The following is a 9864-nucleotide window of genomic DNA, read 5'->3' on the forward strand; positions in this document are numbered from 1 at the left end:
ATATATATTAATAATTCTTGGCTTACAAGAATAGCTGTAATATAAACGAATTAAGTTAAAAAAAATCATTCTCTTTCGATTAAATGAATCAGCCACCCATAAATTACATAAATAAAACGGCTAATATTTTATAAAGGGATGACAATGTAATTTAAATCGGAAATACTTCTAGAGCCTAAGTAATATTTCATCACCAACGAGGCTTTGAGATATGAAATTTTAAAAATATTTTTTTATTATGTATCTATAATATTTCTTTAGAATTGTGAGAATTGGTATGAAATTAATTCGACACCTTGTGGAGCCTGAGACTTCGACTCTGTCCAAATAGGCCTTTTTATTGTCGTGTGATTAATTTAATCTTTTGTAATTAATTGGAAGTTTAGGTAATCTCGTATTGTAACTTATTAAATAAATTACTGGGCAATGTAACGCTTTTTTTCGTACAAGCAAAAACTTACTCAACTTATAAGTGGAGTATGCCTGCATTTATACAAATAAACATGCCTTTGTGTGCAATGTTTTTCTTTATACATTTTCGAAATCTTTTTCAAGTATATTTTTTTATCATGTCTTTGTTCTTGCAAAAGCATTTAAATACAAAAGTTTAACCTAATACTTCTCAGGCTGACTGATCCAACAGTGTAATGGTTCTGAATTATATAAAACGGCATTTGACTTAAGTTGCCTAAAGTTTGATTGATTTTCAAGTTTTCCCTCAACTCGAGTTAAAGGAAACAAACAAGTTTTGCAGTTTAAAGTGACTGTTAACCTTTTATAGGGGGATTATAATGGATAAGTTTCCTTATGAGCTAAGTTCTTCCAAGTTCCTCTAGCGGAACGGCTTTGGTCCAAGTTTTTAAACCAGCCAAACCTGTTTCCAACGGATAGCCTTTTTTTTTTTTTTTTTTTTTTACAACCACAGCCAAATCCTAAGCCGCAAACTACTTTCAGGCCTAATTGACCGCGAAATTCCCAACTATATAGTTTATTGTGTGATAGTTTAAGCTCTTGTAAACTTGGATTAGTAAAAATTAATCACTGAATATAAAAGTTAAGAATCTCAACCAAATTTATGGATGTGTTAATATAATAACTAAGTGTTAGGGAACCCTAGGTTCGAAGCTGTTACCTCTACATACATCTGTCTCATTGCGCTCATTCACACCCAAATCTAGTGGATCAGTTTTAACGCAATCTTCCCACCTACACTTCAGTCTACCTTTCGGACGTTTACCATCGGTTCAGGGCTTATTAACATTTTTGGGATCGTTACTAAGCCCATAGTAAAGATTTAGAATTTAAAAACACTATACATAATTAAAAAATATGGAATGATAAGTAATAAAGCGTTAATTTAATATTAAGAAATCTTACTATAAATTCAAATAAATTATCTCCAATGGGAGTCTTGGTCGAAAAAAAATAACAAAAATTATCTCACATATTTTCATATCTTATTTTTTTTATTTATGCATATTGAAGCTTTTGAGTATCCAGCACCATATTTTATCTACATTTAACAATTTTAGAATAAGTTACTATAGCAATTTACCATATTTCTATCTATTTTCAAACAATTATTAATTGTAAAAGAAAAGTAAAAGAAAACTGTGAAAGAAAAAAAAATGTTATCTATGTATTATATTATATCATGTAAAAATATGTAACTTATACTTGTCCAGTCACGGATTGATCAGTATGCTGTGTAATGTAGCAACCCGATATATTTGGGCAGCATGAATAAAGTATTTCTTTCTCTCTCTTGTCATGCAAAGTATCAATGACAAATTATACGTTTGAATTTTGTTCCCCATATTTCTGGGTGACATGTATTAGAATATGTTAATTTATTACTAAAAAAAGAATTATTAGAAATTAAGACAATAAACCTGAATTAATAGTAAAAATTGTAGCGGTTTTCTGACAATAAAATAAAATACTTACAATATTCAAATGGGAAGTGATTTTCACATCTCTTTGACTAGTTAAAATTGGTTGTGATATATTTATCACTATGAATATTTTACTAACTTTAATATATTTTTTTCTATCTCATTCTAATACTTCACATTTCTTCATACTCAATTTCTGAAGAGTGCAAAAGTTTAAACTTTTATCTTTATCGGCTAAGTAATGATTAATTTAATTGTAATTATTATTTATATTGTATCTATTTGGTGTCCTTAACAAAGCATAAACATTATAATAATTCCGAATATAAGACTATCTTCCCATGTACACCTCAGCATATTGGACGCGATTAGCAGGATGACCAAGGATTTTTTTTTCTTGGTAAATATTCGTTTTGAATTATTTAATAAAGATTTTCTTTTTCAGTTTTTGTGTGAAATATTTGTGTTTGTATTATTTTTTTAAAGCATATGTTTGAATTTGAAATGTTATTAAACCTACATGAAAAATTTATATATTCAAAAAGTAATGGATAGAAACTATAGTATTTCCTGACCATGCGTAAAGAAGGATTATACAAGGACAGTCTGTTTGGTCATTTCGTTTTTAATTCGACCTTCAATGCATCGGTCTGCAATCAAATGTTTTTTTTTTCTCTTTCGTTTTCTCAGTTTTCGTTTTACACTAAAATATTTTACGGCACACACTTAAGGAATAATTTCGAATTATATTTAGGAATTCATAATTTTTTTAAAATTTTAATAGTTGCAAAAAAAAGTAGATGAAGAAATTTGAAATTGCAATAAGCTAGAATTATATTTCATGTCATTTTTTTATTAATTTTAATCACATCAGTTGCCCATAGTATACTTTTGGTTCTTATAGTTCTTCTAGCTGTGTCGCATATATTTTTTTTTCAAACCCCTTTATTTTTTATATGGTTACATAATACATTATAATATAATGAAATACATTATACATATACAATTTACATTATATCTTGGTTTGCCGTATGGCAATGTGTCGAATATAAATTATATTTGAACCGCATTGTACATTGTTTTTTTAATTCATTGTTTATGTAGATAATTTTAATATTTTATCAATTTTTTATAATTGGTGCGATAGACCAAAATCAATTCTTTTTTTCCAGTTTCATTTATATCATCATGATGTGATAATGTTGACATATATTATTTTTTAAATTAATATGGTGATGATGTATAAACAAACCATTTGGTGCTGCACTAATAAAAAGAAAACCAGTATTCTGTCCTAATATTTACTTTGTTTAATAATAATTAATGTAAAGTCATTTACTTTACATTTATTAATTTTATGTGTTCACTATTTTGTTTAATTTAACTTCTGAAAGTTGTAGTGGAAACATAGAGAAATTAAAAAAGAAATTAAAGAGTTGGAATATTTACTTTTCCTAAATTTAAAAAGTTTAAATGAGATTTGATCTAAATAAGTTATTGCGGATTTTTAGTTTGGTTTAATGACACGTTCCTCGTATTTGTTATTAAATTTTAGTGGCCTAGGAATATATGATTAGACCAATCGATTTCTGACGGTGAAGAGCCCTTATTCGGAAACTTAAAGAAAAATCCCTCCCCGAAATTTCGAGATCCATTTTACAGGTAGAAATTACTTTCATTAGAGTATAAGATAAGATTATATAAGATGAGAAGGTTATAAATTGAAGACGAAAAAAACGTTGAAGACGTTGAAAAAAAAATTATCTGAAAAACTTTTGTTTCTCTTATGTTTAGAATATAGGGTATGAGTGAGTTTTAAAATGGAATTATTTTCTTTTTATTCCCTTTACGTTGTGTTTATATTATTTCACTATTATTTAATTAGAGTTATTATCATGTTGATTTAACAATTTTTATGATTGTAATACATTTTTATTATTATTGTTTTATTCATTATATTTTTCCCATTTTTTTGTCTTGTATATATAGTATGAACGAACACTAAGAATTTTGCCCATTACCCTCGATTGTGGAAGTGTGTATTAATATTCTTCCATAAATTAAGTATCCAATAAAAACAGTGTTGACAATATCCCTTTTATAATTTTATTAAAAGTTTAAGGAAAATTTTCAACATTACTCACTACTATTTTTTTTAATAAACACTATTTATATAATTTTTTCTTTTATTTGATTACTTAATTTTTATATAATCGTTTATTCTTTTAACAGCTATCTTTCATTGAGCATTACCTTGGTGACTCCGTGAAATTCAATAAGACTTTAGAAGTCTAATCAGGCTTTGCCCTCCGCGGAACGAATGCATTACACAGCATGCTTTTACTTCCCTAATTACCGCCAAATTTCGAATTAATCATTATTGATCGTGTCCTACGGTCATTATAGGATAGAGGATTGCTTCGGACTCGAATCACACGAGGATACGTGTAAGAGAAAGTTCTGGTCAGAACAATGGGAAGGCGTGATCTTCAGTCTTCAGTGTATTGTGCACTGCCGGTGTTCTCCTTGAATTGGAACATTAGTGTGTAATTTCACTAGGAGAGGGACTAAAAAGGTCATGTTTGGGTTGTAGCGTCCCAATTTTACTGCAAGAAAAACTAGTAGTGTAATGATGTTGCATGGAGCGGGACAAATCTTTCAAGGACAAGGCTCATGACCCACTGAGGAACGGCTCTCTGCGCTTTTGTCCAACGTTTAAACAAATTTGCATAGTTTCACTTTTCCGTTTCCAACGCAATAGGGTACATCCTAGGATTGATTACTATCCATAATATTAGGGTTGATTAATCCATGGATATTTTTAGAGATGCTAAGTGTATTTTGAAAGGCTTAACTGGAGTTATATAGGTTTGATAAAACTCCGCGTATTTAAAAAAATCATCTGAAGAAAACAAGATAGGGCATAAATTATATTTTTTGTGGCCTAGTCTAAGTAATATTCATATTTATTTTATGTTTATATTAATACATATGTTTATGCATATTTACACAAATATATATGTATATTTATACATACGTATAAATATTTATATAATTAGATATAGTTAAAATACTCTTCCTTGTTAAAGTTCTTTATTTTAATAAATCATTTGTAACGTTTCTTGATTACCGCCCCATCATCAGGTTATTTGCTATATTGTCAGCATAATTCGAAGATTGTGCAAGAATTTGCTATTAATGTTAGTCATACGGTCTTCACTCAAAACTATATTTATATCTTCTTAATATTATATTATAGGTTCTTCACTGTATGACTTTTCATTAACGTAATTAGATGCAGTGAAAATAATTTTCTTTTTTTAACTTTTTTTATTTTGATGAATCATTAACAACGTTTCGGGGCTGCCGCCCCATCATCAAGTTATTTACTTTATTGTCATGTCGCAGTAAATAACCTGATGATGGTGTGATAGCACTGAAACTTTGTTAATTATTAATTAAGATGAAGAAGTTTAACAAGGAAGGATATTTCCACTACATCTAATTATATTAATTAAAACTCACACAGTAAAGATCCTATAATATAAAAAAAAATTAAATATGCATTCATATATGTTTATTTGAGCCTTTGATTGAACAGTATGACTCCTTTAAATAATTCTTTGTATTTTAAATATGGATTCCATAATAATTTAGTAATAAATAAATGGTTAAGAGCAATTTATAAATTCGAGTGAACTGTTATATATTTATATTTCTGTTATATTTATGAAAAAGAAAAATGCAAAAACATTTGAAATTAGAGTCAGTCAATTAAAAGGCTCATTGATTGAGGGAAAGTATTGTGTAGTGAATAATATAGAAATATCTGTTTTGAAACGGGTGAGGATTGATTTTAACACAAGTAGGATATTGTGTGATGTCCGCACTGCACCAGATTTTTTTTACTATGCAATCGTATTTTATATTCCACAAATATTTTATTACAGTGTCAATTTTTACGGCGTAGTTAAAATATTGGTTAGAGCTTTCGAATAAGATTAAAGTAGAATTCCGCATTTTCTTCCTAGTCGGGACTGAGACATCGCCAGTTAACTGACCCGTTTAATTCCCCGGTTAACCTGCAGTTCATAAAATATAAAAACTTCAATATTGATTTAACTCATATAGTGGGTAAAAATTAAACTGTAATTCTAAACTGAATAAATAGCCGATATGTAAATTATTGTATGATGTAGTTAAATTTATCAAAAGACCAATTTGCAACAATATATAAAAAAAAAAATCATTAGATACGTGATTCAATTTAAGTTTACAAGCAATTTTTAAGTTATTAATCTTATTAATAACTAGTAATAATAGTTATTAATATTATTTTAAGATTATTTACTGAACTTATTGATTAATTATTTACCACTGGTTTGTTCAGAAAACCAGTTAGAGGGATTATATTCTAATGAATGCAAGGGTTCGGTTTCCGGAGTGCTTTACAGATGGTGTAATTAAGTTTGGAAAGGATACACTACAACTCGAGGCAAACACTTAATAAATACTTGAAAAAATATGCAGTTTGATATCAAATGTAGCAAAACCTTTTTTATCCTGTATGAAGTGGCCAGAGCTCACATAACTGGAAAATCTGAATAAGATGTGTCTTTCGAAAAATGTTCAGTTGAGATAAATAATTGGTTGAAACATGTTTATTCTCTGATGCAATGAAAAAAAACATACTTTTTATTTTCTAAAAATAAGTACTTTAATTCGAAATAATTTGCTCTATTTTTAAGTCATCCTCCCAAGGCCAATATTTCTATATATATATACATCTAATATATGTAATATATATATCTAATATATATTTTTAAGACATCCTTCCAAGCTTTAAGGAACTTTTTAACGTATGATCGAGAATAAAGCACATAACGCATGATTTATAATAAAACACAATATTTAAAAATTGAAACGATACAAAATTTTCATTTCTGGAGTTCTTTGATTAAATTAAAAAAGTTTCTTCGAACAAGGGATAAAAAACATTTAGGGTGTTAGGGAAGCAACTGGAAAATATTTTGAATGAAATAAAGTCACTAAAGTTTGTTTTTCTTTCCTTCAACTCTTACCCTAGGAACTGATATTTCTTATGTCCTAATCCGATATAAATGAGAAACAAAACAAAATGGAGAGAAGGCTTCTAAGAAAATTTTGAATTCTTATTTAAATACGAATAATAATAATCAAATTCATAAAACTTTTTATGTTACTTTTATAACTGTTAATGCAATGTAATATAATATCCTACCAGTATAGTCTAAAAAAAAAAAACAGTTGTTGCAAGGGAAATCAATAACGAATAGGGTAAAAAAGATCTGGAGAATCTGAATTTTGAATATAACGACGGCAATATTAAGATTATTGACCATTTTATTCTATTTTATGTTTTCTTAACGATTTATATATATTTTATTTCGGTTGAATTTGAAATTTCTTCTAGCCCTAAGTGACTTTCACTGACCTGTACGCGAAATATACAGTAAGGGGAAGTATTTCAAATATAAAAAAATTCGAATTTGAGTTTTCAAAGGAAATACACGTTTTAAGATCCTTATTCCAAATAACCAAACCTCGCTTAATTTGTTTGTGTTTGCGTGAACAACCTATTTCGATTTCTCAGTAGTTTAGATAGCTTGTACGTGCTTGTTAGTTTTGTTTTAAATGCACTTTTTATCTTTATTAAAAATTTAAGCCATGGACCATTGTTATAAGCATGAAATGTCATCTCGGACAGCGTTAAACTGTGAAAGGCTTCGTCATTCGGATACAGTTGGCCAAATTATACCGAAATGAAATCGAAATTAAATCTGTTCACAATAATATACCGGAACCAGGTTCAAAACCAGAGCATTGGAACGCCCGGAAACACAATATGTGTCAGCAGAAACCTGTTGGGAATTGTAAAGCCGTTAGTATTCCAATGAAGTTTCCTTTATATTTTAATATTGTATAGCAGGGTTTTATATTTCTCCAATGATTTCTCTTATAAACAGAATATAAATTTGTTTATCCTTATATTTTTTTCTAATCATCATATGAACAACTCAGAGGCTTAAGATTATTACCATAAGAAATTTCCTTAATCGAAAAATAAAATTTAATAATTTTTATTTAAATGCTTGTCAGGAAAAAATCATACTTTTTTATTATTCTTACAAAACAGGGTTGTTTGAATGCATTATAGTTCAACTGAATTTTAATAAAGAGGAACCCCGCTTAACCGACTCCCTCTTAACTATCTCTCTGGACAACCGTCCAAAAAATGATAATAAACGACTAAGTGAGGTAGAAACAAAACGCAATAACTGGCTTTATAACTACTATAAAAAACTAGATGCATAAACATATAAATCTAATTAGTATAATAAAGTAGAAAATAATTTAAAATAGTTAAGTTAATATTGATTACATTCCGCATTAATCGGCTTTCCCTCTTAATCGGCCATCTCTTGTTCCCAAGTAGGGCTGTTAAACCAGGATTTATTTATTTATATGTTATTTCATTTCTTTATTGAGTCGATTCGTTACTGCATCTCGAATATATGTAAACGAATACAAAAATAAATATAATTAACAACCTTGAGTAAAATATTATAAAATAACATGTTTACGCATGTTATGTGTATGTTTACGAACAGCCTAACACAAAACTGGAATTACATATTTAGATGTGGTATATGTCTGAGATGCTACAGCAACTTTTTCGATATAATCGGCAAACTGAGAAGTGTCACTTTATAGAATAGATTTTCTCAAAAATTACTTTAACAATATTGATTCAGTATATCAACGTACAATTGAATTTTCTTTAATATCAGATAGGTCTTATTCTCATTAAACTAGTTTGATATGGCATAAATGACTAACGTTTGAAAATTCTTCTTCAAAAGTCCTTTAATTTTTTGTTATTTGAAATAAATAATCAGTTCTCTTTGCTGGCAGTACTAAATAATGGATAAATACAAAATATTAAAAAAAAATATGAATAAATAAAGGAAAAATAAATAGAGGTTCAAATTGCAAAATGACCGAGACAAGCCAATCCCTCCTGATTGTTAGCGCATGCTAGTGTCTTTGTTATATTTTGTTATAGTGTATTATTGACAGGAAAAAAGTTATTATTCGTTATATTCTTCTCAAGAACACTAAATATGTAATTTTGTAATAACAGAAAATTAAGAATTTTATATTCAAACTTTTACTATTTTCATGGGTTTCCATTTGGATTTTTTTTTCTCGAAAATAACTAAAGAGTCCATTAATCTACTCAAAACGTGAGGACATTAGTTGGGGGGTAAATAAAATTGTTCGATGCACGCACGCACCGCATCAAATTTTTGTAAATAAAAACATAAAAGCATATGTTAGACAGTTTAAAAATTTCATCTAATACAAATAGCTTCTTTCATATAAAATGATCCTTATCATCGATAAATATAAATTTCAAGAAAACGCAGGAAAAACAAAACAAAAAAAAAAGGAAAAACGAAAAACATTTGTTTTTTATTGACTATTTTTTAAAAAGGAATTTCACAGATTTCATCAAGATTATTTATATTTTAGATGATAATTATGTAAACTACTGCATTATGGTTACAATTATCTAATGTAATGACAGGCACATCTAATCTAGTCCAGTAATACATTTTCAAGAAAATGTTAAGACAAACTGTATTTACATTATTTTCTTTAAAAAGAAATGTTAATATAATAAATAAATTATATATCACTTTTACTAAAAATATTTCTAATTTTATATAAAAGGCTGTGAAAGAAGCAGTGGGAACTCTTGGAGCCCAGTTTAGGCTTCTAGACAAGGGTTCGGATTTCTCTAAAAATATTATATATAGTTGAGAATGTGTTTTTATTTATTTGTACTTTTAATTTAATTTTCATTATCTTGTATATAAATAGTTCTGTTATATTTTTAAAAAATTGTTTTTATCAATGAATTTTT

The 9864-nt window shown here is 27.8% G+C and overlaps 1 protein-coding gene across 5 annotated transcripts in view; it reads right to left on the reverse strand.

Moving 5' to 3' along the window:
• LOC106687749 (AT-rich interactive domain-containing protein 1A) overlaps positions 1 to 9864 on the reverse strand; it is a 66970-nt gene that overhangs the window by 56538 nt on the left and 568 nt on the right. The window lies entirely within an intron of this gene.

This window comes from Halyomorpha halys, unplaced genomic scaffold (assembly GCF_000696795.3).
Source record: "Halyomorpha halys isolate HHAL.00 unplaced genomic scaffold, Hhal_1.1 Scaffold1006.1, whole genome shotgun sequence".
Lineage (NCBI taxonomy): Eukaryota > Metazoa > Arthropoda > Insecta > Hemiptera > Pentatomidae > Halyomorpha > Halyomorpha halys.